The 17227-nt window shown below is 44.2% G+C and overlaps 2 protein-coding genes across 2 annotated transcripts in view; both read right to left on the reverse strand.

Annotated features, from left to right (window-relative positions):
* The window catches only part of KCNS3 (potassium voltage-gated channel modifier subfamily S member 3), a 442125-nt gene that overhangs the window by 246285 nt on the left and 178613 nt on the right, over positions 1 to 17227 (reverse strand). The window lies entirely within an intron of this gene.
* VSNL1 (visinin like 1) overlaps positions 1 to 17227 on the reverse strand; it is a 101324-nt gene that overhangs the window by 83789 nt on the left and 308 nt on the right. The window lies entirely within an intron of this gene.

A 17227-nucleotide genomic window follows, 5' to 3' on the forward strand; every position in this document is an offset into this window, starting at 1 on the left:
CCTTAATGACTTACCGTATTTTTCGCTCTATAAGACGCACTTTTTCCCTCCTAAAAAGTAAGGGGAAATGTGTGTGCGTCTTATGGAGCGAATGCAGGCTGCGCAGCTATCCCAGAAGCCAGAACAGCGAGAGGAATCGCTGTGTAGCGATCCCTCTTGCTATTCTGGCTTCTGGGATTCAGAATAATTTTTTTCTTGTTTTTCTCCTCCAAAAAACTAGGTGCGTCTTATGGTCTGGTGCGTCTTATAGAGCAAAAGAATACGGTATTTGAATTGTTCCATAATTGCTCAGAACAACGTGTTATTGGGAATGGTAATGAGTCCCTTTCTACACAGAATAAAGGTTTAAAAAAACCAAAAGGTAAAGGACCCTTGGACAGCTAAGTCCAGTCAAAGGCGACTATGGGATTGCAGCGCTCATCTCGCTTTCTGGCTGAGATAGGTGGCGATTGTCCACAGACAGCTTTCCAGGTCATGCGGCCAGCACGGCTAAACTGGTACTGGCGCACAGAGGACCATGATGGAAGCCAGAGCACACGAAAACGCCATTTACCTTCCCACCACAGCGGTACCTATTTATCTACTTGCACTGACGTGCTTTCAAATTGCTAGGTTGGCAGGAGCTGGGACAGAGCAACGGGAGCTCACCCCATTGCAGGGATTTGAACCACCGACCTTCTGATTGGCAAGCCCATGAGGCTCAGTGGTTTAGATGACAGTGCAACCCGCAAAGCCACTAGAAAGTAATTGTGTGGGTAGAACTGCATACGGTGGACCATATGGAGAGACAGTATAGCTCAAGGACATAGCACACACTCTGCATGTCCAGGTTCACTTCCTGCCATGTCCAGTTAAAGGGATCTGATAGCAAGGATGAAGTCTCTCTCCGAGAAGCCCTGGAAAGTCACTGCCATTCAATGTGGAGAATATTCGACTAGGTGGACAAACAGAGAGCAGTTCCCAGGTCTGTTTCTGTGATCTGCTACCCAAGAAACTCACAGTGTAGTTTAGGCATTTCTGTACAGTCTCCCCTGCCCCCCACCCTTTTAGTACAACACTTTCCAGATAGTTATTACCTTGTTCCTGAGAAAAGCCTTGTCTTTTGGGAACCAGAAGCACGTTCCCTGCACGCCTCCACAGAGAAAAATGGGAGAGCTCAGATAAAATTGTTACTTCTCAATAGAGAGCTGTTTTAGGAGAAATCAGTGCTCTTGTTTTACTTCTCCCCAAAGAAATCGAGGGCAGCACCACAGAGAAATCAATACCCTCCTGCTACTCTAGCAGTTCATATAAATCAAGATAGCTATCAAAGTTTAAAGCCAGGGAAACAGCGTTTTTTAAAATTGCTATGTGCTGACACCCACAGTCTAATATATGTGAGTAGGTTACTACAAAATTGTTTTTTTGTACCCCACACGTATGATTGGGTAGCCCTAGCCACTCTGGGTGTCTTCCAATAAAATATACCAAAACACAACAGAACATCACACATTACAGTGGTACCTCGGGTTACAGACTCTGCTAACCCAGAAATAGTACCTCAGGTTAAGAAATTTGCTTCAGGATGAGAACAGAAACTGTGTGGCGGTGGCGTGGTGGCAGCGGGAGGCCCCATTAACTAAAGTGGTACCTCAGATTAAGAACAGTTTCAGGTTAAGAACGGACCTCCAGAATGAATTAAGTTACTTAGGCAGATATGAAAGATACTTGTAGGTCTCACTCTTCCAGTTCCTACAAGAATCGTTTTAATAAAACCATGTTTTGCCTTAGGCCTCTTTGGCTTTCCCTGGGTCCCTCAAGGATCTTCCACTCTGGACCACAGATCAAATGTGTAATGGCTAATGTAACCCTCAAGGATGGCATTTATTTCAAACTAATCAATTCAGGTAAAAGAGTCTACTCCCAGACTCAGATGGCCCTTTTAAATCATAACATAGAAAATCAAGAGATTCAGCGCCTAATTCAGATCAGTGCTTTTCTCAGCTGTAGCCTAGCAAGCATCTGACACCATCTACAATTTGACATCTTAAAGTACTAGGCAAATTGGTGGACGTTTTTTGAAGGAATGCAGAAGCACTTTTAAAATATATGCATGTACTCAGATGTTGAGAGAGACACAGAGAGCCTGAACTGGCTTTTGATTTTGCTAAACAAATTTATTCAGAGTTAGAAAGGATTGTCGCAGAGCCTCACAGAAGTGGCCGGCTTAGCCTGAAAACCCCTAGGAAGATGTCATGCATATGTAAGAAGAGGGACTGTGGAAATTTACTAGCTAAAGCACCATGGCTCTTATTGCAGCATCCGACCTGTTATTTTGAAGCACAGCTCAGCATAAGAATTGTTTCGTATACTTTTTTATTATTAATAATAGAAATTTCTTAATTTATTTATTTTATTACATTTGATGGATTGATCTACTGATTAAATCCATTCAAGTATGCAGACAACTTATTTCTGAGTCTGCAATCCTCCATGTGCCTCAAAAGATTCCACCAACCTTGCCTCCGAAAATTTTTACATATCACTTGGGGAGACAAGCGAACTAATTCCAGTTTACTGGAAGAAGCAAAGATCCCCAGTGTCGAAGCAATGATTCTTCAACATCAACTTCATTGGACTGGTCATATTGTGCGGATGCCTGATGATCGTCTTCCAAAGCAACTACTCTATTCCCAACTCAAGAATGGAAAGCGTAATGCTGGTGGTCAACAAAAGAGGTTTAAAGACTCTCTCAAGTCAAATCTTTAAAAATGCAGTATAAGCACGACAATTGAGAAACATTGGCCTGCGAGCGCTCAAACTGGAGAACAGCTTTTACCAAAGGTGTCATGGACTTTGAAGACGCTCAAACTCAGGACGAAAGGGAGAAATGCGCTAAGAGGAAGGCACACTTGGCAAACCATCACCGTGATCAACTCCTGCCCGGAAACCTATGTCCCCACAGTGGAAGGAGGTGTGGATCCAGAATTGGCCTCCACAGTCACTTACGGACTCCCTGTTAAAACCGTGTTCATGGAAGACAATCTTACTCAGCTACGAGTGATCAAAGAAGAATAAGACCTAGAACAGCATTGTGATATTGGCAGCTTTATTTTCAATTCCTTTCCTAATGATCCCTAGCACGGAATGTGCCTTTTCCACACATGCTGTGCACTGGATTGACACTTTCATCCAGCAATGGCCCCAAGGTCACTTTCCTGGTCAGTTACTGCTAGTTCAGACCCTGCGAGCATATAAGTGAAATTAATATTTTTGCCTCCTGAGACACATCACTTCACATTTGTCTACTACACAGACTTGCATTTGCCATTTATTGCCCATTCACTCCATTTGGGAAAGTCCTTTTCAAGCTTTCTGCAATCTCTGTTTGGCCCCCAAGCAATTTATTATCAGCAGCTAACTTGGCCATCTCACTGCCCACCCCTACCTCTAGATCGTTTGTGTTATGTACTGAGTTGAATAGGATCCAAATTGCAGAAGTCTGATTGGTCCTAGAACAATAGGAATCAGAATGCAGCAGTCTGATTGGTCCGCAGGAGCCACCCAATCCAACTCCAGGTGGAAGTGAATCCGCAACCTGATTGGCCTACAGGAGAATCCCAGAATTAGCCAATCATGTGGGGCCCATTGTGTAAATAATGTATATAAAGCAGACATTTCGGGGGAACTTCCATTCCTCACCACTATGAGCTGAATAAAGAGCATGAAATCCACACTTGACTCCGAGTATATTTCAGTTTGTTAACAAGTTAAAAAGCACAGGCCCCCAAACTGATCCTTGGGAGACCCTGCTTTCTATTTATCTCCCTTCAAAATCTGCCCATTTATTCCTTCTCTCTGCGTCCTGCTACCTTAAGCAATTCCTGACTCATAAGAGGACCTCTCCACTTATTCCTTGACAGCTAAGCTTACTCATGAGTCTTTGGTGAGGTACCTTGGCAAACAATTGCTGCTGTGGGCCAGGCAGGAAGAAAATGTGATATTAGCAGTGCTTTTTTGCTAAAAGAAATATTTAGGGGTACTCTCATTTTCCTACTCATGTTGAAATACTGCCCCTCAATGAGGCCAAACTTAGATTCACAAAATGTTTAGAGGTATGCGTACCCCTGCGTCCCCCCAGAAAAAGGCACTGGATATTAGTGATGCCTCTGAAATGCCCCTCCCCCCAAAAAACCAACCCTGGAACAATAAGAGAAAGCGTGATGGTGATATCTCTGCAGTGTCCTCTCCTAAACATCTTGGGAACGAGCAGGGGAAACGTGATCATTATTACGATGGTGAGAATAATGATGACGCCTCAGCACTGGGCTTCTCCCCAACAACTTTGGAACAATCATGTTATAGAGCATGCTGCGGAAACGATTGTCATATCCCAGCCCCTCGCACCCTCTCTCAAACAGTTGCTTGTTCCAATGCCTGAGGGAAAACAAACACAGCAGCAATAGTAAGGTCCCCACATTTCCCAAAAGTGCTACATGGCCGGCAGGCAGCAAAATAAGAGGCATGCAATTCCTGAACTCATTGTTCCACCCCAAAGACACACATATTTTTAAAAGCCTCTCAAGTGGCTGCCTGCTCCAAGTGCCCGGCAGGCAGCAAAACAATTACCCAGAGAAACAGGCAGGTGGATCCTGCAGAACTTTCCAGTATTGTGTTTCCATACAGAAAATGGATTACACTGTTGAATTTCTGCCTGCTTCACAGCTATCAAAGAGACAACAACCCTGTTCTCCCCCAATGCCAACCCTAAACCAAAGACTATGTTGCCATTCTGTGCCCACTCACCAGGCAGTAAAGCCTAATAAACACAAATAGATTTACTACTGAATAGACATTTATACTACTGTACTGTAAATTAACTATACAGTGGATTATTAGCGAGCACTTGGTTTTTAGCTCCTGTACTGCAGGAGACATACTTAAGCATCTTTGCAAAGTTTTCACATTCTGCACTAACCATTTGGAGAAGGGATTTTTGCAGAAAATAACTTCTAATGACTACTTGACATCAGATGAATCCACCACAGGAAAAAATAGAATCCTAGTTGCTTGCGAAAAAGGAAATGCAGACTACAGTGATTCCAAGGACTAAAAAATAAAACGAAAGGGAAGGGGAAACAACAGCTCTTCAGGAACCCAGAATATGCAACAATTATCTGCAGATTCACAACTCTCAACAAAACATATATGTATACAAAACTTTGCCAGCCTTGATAACAAATATATCCTTACGTTACAGTGTATAAAGAACGTTAACTTTCTGCCGCTGCAGGTTATTTTACGGTTGTATTTGCTGATTCATTTTGCATTTTATATTTCTGTTTTATGGTTACCGTATATTAATAAAAGAGCATGCCAGTGATGACAAGCAGATCAGTAAGTGAGGAACATGGAAAAACAGGTGGCGCAGGGAGTACAACTGTGCAATGTCACAATTTTTTTGCTCAGCAGGAAGGAAATCTCATTTATTTCAAGCAAGCTACTTCGGAATAAAACATACCAAAGCAAGCTGTTCTGTAAAGGGATTGAATGAAATAATGTGGGCACAAATAACGTGCTCAATCAAACATACCCCAGCCTTCTCCTCCATCCAGCTTCTGCTTTTTCCGCTGCTATGGGAAAGCTCCCCTCCCAAATGGAAGTGATCAGCCTCAGATGTGCTGAGTACAGTGGTACCTCGGGTTACATATGCTTCAGGTTACATACGCTTCAGGTTACAGACTCCTCTAGCCCAGAAATAGTGCTTCAGGTTAAGAACTTTGCTTCAGGATGAGAACAGAAATTGTGCTCTGGCGGCGCGGCAGCAGCAGGAGGCCTCATTAGCTAAAGTGGTGCTTCAGGTTAAGAACAGTTTCAGGTTAAGTACGGACCTCCGGAACGAATTAAGTACTTAACCCAAGGTACCACTGTACCAAAGCGTTACAGCTGCCTCTGAGTTTTGTGCTCTTAACTTTCTGCAGAAATGTCCAATAGATTTGATATAAAGTGGTACCTCGGGTTACAAACGCTTCAGGTTACAAACTCTGCTAACCTGGAAGAAACGGGGAATTGCAACCCATGAGTGCGCAGACGTGCCACTGCGGGTTGCGTTCTTTTCATGTTGCAAACGGGCCTCCGGAACGGATCCCAATCGCAATTAGAGGTACCACTGTAGTCCAATAATTTCATCTGCCAGTCCGTCCTAGTAGGTATCTTAGCATCTTTCCAGCTCTGGGCAAGCAACATCCTTACATTTTGTTGCATTAACTTCTCTTTCTAGGAGAGCAAGACACTTACTTCCAAAAATAAAAAATGGAAGCTCAGTCTGGGGCTCGTGCACCTGCCAAGCTGGCAAACCCCACACTAGGGCTTTGGCCTTTCCAGACCTATGATGGGAACCCAGCCATTGGACATCTGCGTACAAACAAGGAGGAGGAGGAGTTTGGATTTGATATCCCACTTTATCACTACCCTAAGGAGTCTCAAAGCGGCTAACATTCTCCTTTCCCTTCCTCCCCCACAACAAACACTCTGTGAGGTGAGTGGGGCTGAGATACTTCAAAGAAGTGTGACTAGCCCAAGGTCACCCAGCAGCTGCATTTGGAGGAGCAGAGACACGAACCCGGTTCCCCAGATTACGAGTCCACCGCTCTTAACCACTACACCACACTGGCTCTTAAGTGCTCTACCTTGAGCTTTCGTTCTTCTATATCAGCCTGCCCCAACCTGGTACCCTCCCTAGACTTCAGACTACAATGCCCATCAGTGCTAGCCAGCATGGCCAATGCTCAAGGATGATGAAAGCTGTAGCCCAATATATCTGATGGGAAGGCAGTTTGAGTAATACTGTTCTATGTGCTTATCTATTCAGATCCTAAGGATATTTTCCACCAATAGATCTGAAGTGTACAGAAGTGCTTTTGACAGGAGATTCATTTGATCCATGATGCCTGAATTCATTTCTTAATAGGGCCAGTTTTCCCAGTTACATCGGCAACAGAATAAATTTCATTACAAATATAATTGGTGCCTCCTACCTCAGGTATCAATTAAATGACTGCCTTATTGTAAGAGGTAATTCTTATTGTTTTTCTTAATTGTAAAATATAACTTGTAATACTATGTGTGGTGAGATCAAGTAGACACAGAGTTACCTCACATTTAGCCAATATAGTCTACTTGAGTGTAGACAGTTTTTAAGAGTCAGGCAGAGGCCATTATTTTCAAGAAAAGCTCGACAGATTGCAAGCAGCCCATATTCTTAATTATGAGCTTTTATGAACGAGATGTTCTTGTTTTAAATTAATTTGGCCTGGATAAAAATGTTCCTCAAATGAAAAGATATTCTCTCGGTCCTATTACTCAGAGGAAATAGCCTTTCAGGTATAACATTTAATATAGAGCTTTTTGTTTCTTTTTCCAAGAAATGTTTTGCTACGGCATCGCTGTAAGACGTCTTCGCTGCCAATAACATGCTGCCGTGGAAAAAATTATGTTGCAAAATATTGGAAACTGAGATATAGATCCTTAACAGGAATTCTGCTTAAGAACTATTTGCTTAAGTTTAATTAAAACAGCACTTTGGGGACCAGCTGCCTCTACGATCGTTAATGAAACAGAAGTTAAGTACATTTTTATCAGAAAGGATAATCAAGCGCTGGAACAAATTACTGAGGAACATCACTCGGGAGAAAGGACACTGAGGAAATTGTGTATATTAAGGGTAAGTTTACTATTATATTTTTAAATGACCCGCTATAACAAGCCCTTGAGGACCACAGCCAAAAATGTTGTGATATTGCACTTATGACTACAGCAGGGAGGCTGGGGTGTCATAAAGAAATGCAGAATGGTGAAGATGAATTTATTAAAATTATTTTAAGAAAATAAAATTGCATTTTTAAAACTTTTTTTTTAAAAAAAGGAAGGGCGGGGTTTGAAGGTTTGTCTGTTGTTATCCTGAGTGCTAACCCTCTGGAAGCCTGGAATAAGTTTGCTTCTCACCAATGCAATTGGGAAGACTATTACATACAGATTTTCTCTCCTATCTCTTCTCAGGGCTTAGCATCCTAAAGAAACACCTCCTGTCCCTTATCTAACCACACAACCCCCAGTTGTTTCCAGACATTTGTGGATTCTTAATCTCAGGGTTGTGGGTTCGAGCCTCGTACTGTGATTCTATCGTTGCTCTTCCCTCCTGAGTCGAGCATGACAATGTGCTCCATTTTTTCAGGAGTGCCGCCGTTGCTTCTCCCACCCTACTTTTGATTTTTCATGCTTTATTCTCCCCTCCATGGGTGGATGAAGACCTGTTGGAGGAGGAGGGGTGAGATCTCAAGGGGATCAGCTCTCCTCCTTCCTGGCATCCTGCCATTGTGCCACTTCCCAGCCCAGCTTGAACCATGGATGCTTTTCCTGAAGCCCACCACCACCACCCCTGCTGCCGCCATCTTGGGTCTGTGGCAAGTAGGGTGGGGTGGGGTGAAGTGGAGGCCCAAAGTCTGCCCTAGCCAGGCAATCCACCCCAGGGCAATTGGAGGCATCCTGGAAGGATGGGAACCAGGCAGAGGGCCTTCTTGGTAGTGGTGCCCGCCCTGTGGAACGCCCTCCTACCAGATGTCAAAGAGAACAAGAACTACCAAACTTTTTTAGAAGACATCTGAAGGCAGCCCTGTTTAGGGAAGCTTTTAATGTTTGATGTATTACGGTATTTTTTTTTTGGAAGCCGCCCAGAGTTGCTGGGGAAGCCCGGCCAGATGGGTGGGGTATAAATAATAAATTATATTATTATTATTATTATTATTATTATTATTATTATTATTGGTAAACATGGTCTTTCCCCACATTCCCGGCTTACCAGAACCTCCAGAAGTGCTGGAGATATTGGATCTGCATCTGGGCTGCTGCTAAATTCAAAGATAGGGTTGCTATATTTTAAAACCCCCAAAGTTGTTGAGTGTTGTTTTTTTTTTTTAGGAAGACCCCTAAGTTTTTTGGGGTTTTTTACGAAAACGCCAAAAAGAATTTGATTGACAACGCACCACCTTTCAGAAATCTTCCCCAGCCCCGGGACTTCAATACCAGCTTTGAAATCTGGTAATGTCCAGAAAAATCCAGACGTAGGACAAGGGATTCCCAGGCAGCTGGGGTTCCCATGGTATCCTCTGATGAGTCTGGAGAAAGCTCCATCTCCCAGAAAACAAACTCTCCTTCTGAGAAGGGAAACCCCTTCTTCGGTTTTCCAGCCCTTCCCTCCCAAGTCCAGAAGTCTCTGAAAGGCAGTTGGCCCGGAAAGAGGTCTAGAAAAATAGATCCAAGTGGAGGGAGGGAATGGAAACCTGCTATGGAGAGCTGGATAAAAGGGGTTTTTCAGGAAACAAAGACGAAGGAAGAAACAAAGGGGAGGATCGCTTCCAATATAATGTTCCCACCTTTTCCCTTTGCCATGCCTAGAGCAGGCAAGAAACGTCCTACCGAAACAGGAAATGGAAATGGAGCCAAGGGGGGTTGTCCCTCCCCTGAAGTATCCCCCCAAAGTTTTTTTTAACTTCCTGACAGTGGTGAGATGGGTGGAGAGAACCCATATCAAGCATCCCAATTCTCTCTGAGGACTGAGGCTCTGCAAGGGAATAGGGAGGGTTGCCATATTTCAAAGAGTTGAGCTTTTTGGGGGGTGTTTCTGAGCTATTTTGGGGGGTGGGGAGTGAAAGTCGCCGAAACGTACACTCCCGACATGGGTTGGTTACCATACAACTGGATTTTCCCAATCATTTCAGCTACTTCCGCCCAGATATTGTTTCTGACTGCGGTATTCCAGTTACCGTATTTTTTGCTCTATAAGACTCACTTTTTCCCTCCTAAAAAGTAAGGGGAAATGTGTGTGCGTCCTATGGAGCGAATGCAGGCTGTGCAGCTATCCCAGAAGCCAAAACAGCAAGAGGGATTGCTGCTTTCGCTGCACAGCGATCCCTCTTGTTGTTCTGGCTTCTGAGATTCAGAATATTTTTTTTCTTGTTTTCCTCCTCCAAAAACTAGGTGCGTCTTGTGGTCTGGTGCGTCTTATAGAGCAAAAAATATGGTATGTCCGGGATCAGGTCTATGCCTGGGAAATTCCGGAAGTATTGCAACCCTAGAACAGGGGTCTCCTAATGACTCTCAGTTTGCTCCCAGGATTCTTTGGGAGAAGCCATAACTGTTTAAAGCAGGGGTAGGCAACCTAAGGCCCATGCAGCCCAGTTGCCTTCTAAATCCGGCCCGCGGATGGTCTGGGAATCTGCGTGTTTTTACATGAGTAGAATGTGTCCTTTTATTGGAAATGCATCTCCGGGTTATTTGTGGGGCATAGGTATTCGTTCTCCCCTCCCAAAAAAAATGTAGTCCAGCCCACCACATGGTCTGAGGGACGGTGGACTGGCCCCCTGCTGAAAAAGGTTGCTTACCCCTGGTTTAAAGGGATTATGATTCAGTTCTGATCATAGTGGAATTTAGTGGGGGAAAGGCCTAGGTCTGCAGTCTATAATTATGGTATGAACGGGCCATGTTTGTAATGTTCAAGGGACATTTGTTGAAGGGACATATCTCTGTGAGCCAACCTGAGACCTCCAGGTATAGGGCAGTATATAAATTCAATTAATAATAATAATAATAATAATAATAGTAATACAGTGGTACCTCGCAAGACGAATGCCTCGCAAGACGAAAAACTCTCAAGACAAAAGAGTTTTCCATTTTTTTAGTTGCTTCGCAAGACGAATTTCCCTATGGGCTTGCTTCGCAAGACGAAAACGTCTTGTGCCTTTTTTAAAAAACCATCAATGCATTCCTATGGGAAACCGTCAATGCATTTCCTATGGGAAACCGTGCTTCGCAAGACGAAAAATTCACAAGACGAAAAAACTCGCAGAACGAATTAATTTCGTCTTGCAAGGCACCACTGTAATAATAATAATAAATTAATTATAATGTTATATTACAGGCAAACTGTGCCAGTTCAGAAAACAATGGTACATTTTTCCCCTGTGCTGCATTACTTTATGCTGCAGGCAGCAGAAAGCTTGGCTACATTTGCAGCATACATTTAAAGCAGTATCCTATCGCTTTAAGCAGTTGTGGCTTCCCTCAAAGAATTCTGGGAGCTGTAGTTTGTTAAGGGTGCTGAGAGTTGTTGAAGACCCTCACAGGGCTACAGTTCTCATAGTCTCAAATGGTGCTAACCGGGACAAGTCTTACCAAATGGTTCTGTTGCACAACAGTGCAGCCTCTGAAGCTAAGCCAAAACCCTCCCTTCATGTGTCCAGTGAGGTCTCGTTTAGTATTTGGAGGAGAGTACTAATAGGCAGCAGAACTGGAGAGTCTTCTTCAAGAAGCATCATTTGCCTGGAGTTGCATATTGAGCGCACAACACACCTTAGCTCACTGAATGATTCATAAGCATTCCTGGTTTATTATGACTCCTTGAGGCTTTATATTATATTAGCTGCAACAATAACAGTGACCGGCACCGTGATGCCCTTAGGAGTCCAAGAAGAAGCTCATGTTCTGCCATCACAAGACATTTAATTGCAGGACTCTTGATAGGACCGCTGATCAGTCGTGTCATGGTAAAATCTTGACATGGAGGGCTTCAGTTATTTCAATTAATTTATATAGTACCACCCAGGTATATGGCCTTTTCCTGAATAACACAAGCATAAACCACAGGTCTCTGCCGCAATGAACTTACAATTTAAATTTAGACACACACACAAAAAATAAAATAAAATAAAATGGGAAGGAGAAGGAGCAGTTCCATACATAAATGGGTGGTGTGGGAGAGGGAGTTTAGGGATGAGAAAAGCAACTGCGGCAAAGCTTCACAGGGCAGGGCCCAGTGCCAGAAAAACTGCAAACGCTTGTCAAAAAAAGGTAAGAGTGCTGGCCAGACTGGGAAAAGGAACAAAGTAGGTTGAAAATGAGGGTCCTGAGGAAAAGATGGATGATAAGCGTCATGGGACTGAGGGGAAGGAGCAGCTAATAAAGTGAAGAGGGGCTGTTGTGTGACATTGGCCAACTTTAGCCACCACGATCCGGAAAGCCAAGGATGCAATGAGTTTGGGGGGAGAATACAATTCTGTATTTCAGGCTTCCATCGCCATCAAGGTGATGTGGAGGGGGGGGTGTGTGTCAATAATAAGAAAAAGAATTCATTGCAGCGGTCCCAAACTGCCCAACCTACAAGAAACAACTGGAAAGCGGGGATAATAATAAGGTTGCCCGGTCAGGAAGGCAAACTGCAAGGATAAAATGATTCTAAAACGAAGACTGGTACTGTGAACACTGCTTCATGTGTCTAAGCCCACATGTCATTTATGTACAAGAGGTGGCACTAGTAACCGTGGGCCAAATAAGCATCCGTGAGACAATGCAGCATGATTTCTGTAGGTTTATATCAACGGACATCTCTGACATTTACTTCAGCAGCGATGAGATTACACAACACTTCAGAGCAGAGGAAAAGCCAAGCGCCCTGAAAAATTTGTGGCTGAGTTTATGTCTTGCGTATTAGAAAACTTCCTAATTCCTTTTTTTAAAAAAAGCAAAAAGCAACGTGGCACTGAGCTGTCCAAATGTTCTGAAGTTTCCTCAACCGTTTGATGTCTCGTAAAGGTCCCCAACGCAGCCCCCACAGATATATCACTGCTGCACACAGCCCTGTCAAATAGTTGCCACTGGTTTCAATGAATAGAGCTTAAAAAGACACACACAATGTCATTCATAATCACATATTTTTAAGAGGTCAATGTGTACAATACATTTCTAGAACGGCATATTTTTTAAATCGAACAGTAAAAGACCCCGCAGTCTACATATCTCCCTCAGGCAGCCCTCCCCCCGGAAAAAAGTCATTTTCACAAACTATTGCCACATTTACTCAAACCAGTCAGGCAGGCCTTATTGTGAAAATGGTTAAATTTATTAAAGTAATGTTTTGCTCTCCCTCTTTTTCTCTCACTAGTGACTTACAATATTTTAGGATCGCTGCTTCCTAGATCTGAGGGTATCCAATGAAATCTTATTCCATCAGGGTAACTAATAAAATGATTTCTTGGTTAATGCCTTTTCTTCCTCAGTTGATCCGACACTGCGGAGTTCCCTTCATCTTTGCAAGCGCAAAGGAGCCGTGCCCATATTAAGACCGTCAAGACGGTTATGTAACTCTAAAGTTAGCTACGGATGAAAAACGACTGTGCTACAAACCACAGCAATTTTGGTCACGATTCATTTTATACCAACGCAGTCCAGCTTCTAGCCTTTTAGATTGCTTTCTGTTGTTAAGGCTTTGTAATAGTGCTGCTTTAACACGCCGGTGCTGTTTTCACTTTGTATAAAGGACAGGCGTTTGGAGTCAAAAGACTCAAAAGACTATAGTGAAGAATTTGATGCTACCCCATCTGAAAATTGCATGCTGCTTTGGCTCAATATATCATCTAGAAAAGTGCCTCATAATCCAAACACCTTATCTGAAAGGTTCCCTAATTGTTTCTCCCTCTGAACTGGAAATGAGGTGGGGGGGGGGGAGAGACGAGTATCAGAGAATACTACTAAAAATGGACAGGAGAGAAGGGTTAAAGATTGCAACTCTTTCATTGCATCCTCATGCAAAGCAACGCTTGGCAAGTTTGCTGTGTGAAGACGGGTTAATTCAGATAAGAGCGTATGCCCAACATACTGGAGCATCACAAAAGGGAAATTACTTTGTCGGGTGGGAGGGAGGGAATGCTGCAGAGTGAGTCAATCCCTGGTGCAGCAGCAGCAGCAGCAGCAACACTGAAAGGCAGCCTGGTGTGTTCACACACCATTGCTCTGCAGTGGCTGCCAAAAGAACAGAGCAGTCCCTGCTGCTGCCCGTATTGCCGCTGCTGCGGTGGCTGCAGGAGACGACTTTGGTACTTCCAAACTAAAAAGGGCTGTCGCCGCTCCTTGCGGATGCTGCAAAGAAATCACTCTGTGCCGTGGCTATGCAAGCCCTGTATTGGTTTCATCTCAAAGCGACGCAAGCTGCAGACATTTCCACACCTGAAAAAGTAATAAAAAAGACACTTCCTAGCCACGCCCTCGACATTCTAGTCTGGAACTTGTTTTTGGTTTGCTTTGACTATATGAAAGGGATGGACTGGAAGCAACCCTATTCAAAGAACCAGCCTCCCATTGCTTCATGGTGAGGGGTGGGCTGTGTCTCTGTGGGATGAACTGCATGCCATGCAAATGCTGCTTTCCCCCAAATCTGTTATCTGATGGGAACAACTCCAACAGAGGGATTGACGATGCTCTTAAGAGAAGGTAAAGCAGCAGATAAAAGCAAGGTCAATGAGGTCGACTGGGAAGAAAGTATTCTAGTTGATTGGGTGCGCAGAAGCTTGACGTGATCTAATTTTAAAAGGCACATTTAAAAGCAATTATTGCTGCTTTGGTAGTTTCATATCCAAATTCTTTGCAGCCACCAAAAGCTCTTGCGCTCACCAGCCCCACAACCTGCCTGCCCCTCTTCTTGTTCCCATCACTTTATCTCCAAGAGGAGTCCTTCCTACAGCTCCCTTATTGCAGTTACGTAAGGTTAGCCTTGTGAGTTCCCTGCCACTTTCTGTTCCTCAAACCTGTTCCTTAGGGTGGGATGTCCTGGGATTAAAAGACCATTAATTAAAAGGAGTTCACAGGCTATATAGAAATTTAGCAGCATGCTTGTGTAGAATGAGAATGCCCACCACGTCACGAACAAACAGGGGGGGGGGGAACGAAATGGGTATAAGATTGTGGAGGGGGGGAATAGGATAGGACTGAGTTCTGTTAGCTGAAGGAGATGATTCATGTTTGCTAGCAAAAGAAAAAAGGAATCGAGGAAGTTGGTGGGAGTAGGACTTCCCAGCCAAGGTGTTTCAGGTCAGCTTGCACAAAGATAGCCTTGACGTAGCAAAAAAGTGAAAAGCAGGGTATTTTTTTCTGTCCATACCAGAAAACTGCAAAGGGACCTAGCATTCATCAAGGGAAAAAGGGGAGGTTGCAGGGTTTTTTGTTTTAATACAGTAGTATGAGCAAAGAGCAAACTTTAAGAACAGCTAGGTATGTGCATGCAGATGGTGCTCAAGGTTGACGCAGGGTTAAAAAGAAACACTGTATGCAAGGAGAAATATAGGCTATAGAATCTGGCCAGTGTAAATAGCCAAAGCCAAAATGAATGCTTCAGAAAGGAATACAAAGGAAGCATGGAACAGTGTGTATACATTTTTGTTTGTTTTGTTTATAGATGGGAGAGAACCAGCCCCGCTTGGGAGCGACAGCAAAGGGCTTGATTTTACTCAAATGCATCCACTGACTGAATTTGAATCCCTCTGCCAATGCCACAAACATCACACCATATCCTACTGTCAGGAAGCGTGTGGGCTTTCCCGAAGCGACACCTTCTCCCCGCCCCACCTATCTTTAACCCTACAGATATGGGTCAAATAGATTCCTAGACGCAGCCTTTGGTTTCGGATGTTCTGGGCCAAACATCACATGCGGCGACCTCAGCACTGCCTCAGATTGTTCTTGCCCGAGCCAAACTCGCTAAAAAGAAATGCCTTGCAGTGGAGACAATCCCTAAGGAAAATGTGCATCTTCAGCAGGGGTGCAGCCACACTGCACTATATATATCCATGTATTTTTATTTTTTAATCTTTACTGCTTCTTTCCTCAACAAGAACTCCCATGTTAACAGCACTGCTTCAAGGAGCTAGGCATTGGCACTGGAGTCAAACAAGCCAGAAAACAGATCCCTTGAAGGAAATTCCAAGGGAAGCCACAAGATTCCAAGGAGAGAACGCCCGCAGTCTCCATCAGGTGTAACACTGCAGTGAGCTGGGCTGTGTGTGTGTGTGTGTGCTTCAGATCTGCCTCAACCTGCTTCTCCCTGTTGTTTTGATTCCCTCCTCTCTCAAAACCAGCCTCACTTCCCCTCCCAAAGCCCCTTCCCTCTCCTGTCTCCCATATGGCGCTTCATGAAGATCTCCCTTCCCACCCACCCCCTTCCACCCTCTGTCTCCAACACCCACCAAGCAGTTGCAGCACTGGCGAAGGGCTCCCCGTCTCTCACACCTCTGTTCACGCACAAACAAGCGCACGGTCTCTCGCACACATTGAATATATAGATCTACAATGCCAGCCTCGGTTCCTTAAAATATGCTGCACGTGCAGCAGTCGCGTGCCGCTAGGAAGAGGCGATCGATCACTCCAAAGCAAGAATGCCAAGGAAGCAACCTCACTAAGCAGTGTGTGTCTGTGTGTGTGTGTTTAAACAAATAATCACAACGAGTTGGATGACCTTGCGGAGAATGATCTTTTCATGCAAACTCTTTCTACTGCAAAACAACACAGCACTGGCATTTTCTTTAGATGCTTCTTGGGGGAATGTCAGAAGCTTTCATCTGACATCAGTTCCTTTAAAAAAAAAAAAGATTGCCAAAATGCAAATTATTAACCTACACTCTTTTGATGTCTTTCTTCGGTGTGTGTGTGTGTGTGTGTGGTTTTTTTGGTTGCTGTTTCGAAATGCCAGATCATTTGGGTGGCACATCTTAAAACAAGCTCAGGGCGATTTGTTGTGGGTACGTGCCCCCCTTCTCAATTTGACACACACACACACACAAGAAAACTCCAAACCATCCAAAAACACAGCACACAAAAGGGGGAGGGGGAAACTTTACAAAGATTATTTCTAAGCACTCCACGAAAAAGGAGTGGGGGCGGCGGAGAGATAACAGAAACACGCTGCTTTAAGCTTCTAAGTACCGACATATGGCACACAAGCCCAGTATCTAGATACGTGTCTCAATCTCTCCCTTCTCATCCAAATGCCTCTGACCATTGGGGGGCGGCGGAAGGCGAGGAAGGGACCGACAGCTTTGACATCCATTCGACAGTCTCCTTTCACACCCCGGGGTTGCATCGATGCGAGTCTAAACAACTTTGCCAGATCTGCATCTTCTTCCTAGAGATCGGTGTCTACGTGGGGGTCTAAGCTCCTATTTATAGGGATTTAGAAGCCACGGGCAATTACCTCCCGCCTGTTTTCTATTTCTTCCTCTCTCCCTCCCGCGCACTCTTCGCAAGAACAAAACCAAACACAAAAAAAGCAAACCTCAAAACTCCCTTTTGGGTCACCGTTTCCAAGCTGCTCGCCGCCCAAGCCAACAATGTGATGCGCAAAGGAAAAGCCTAAATATTTGAGTACCTG

This window comes from Podarcis tiliguerta (assembly GCF_965153285.1).
Source record: "Podarcis tiliguerta genome assembly, chromosome: 3".
NCBI classification, from domain to species: domain Eukaryota; kingdom Metazoa; phylum Chordata; class Lepidosauria; order Squamata; family Lacertidae; genus Podarcis; species Podarcis tiliguerta.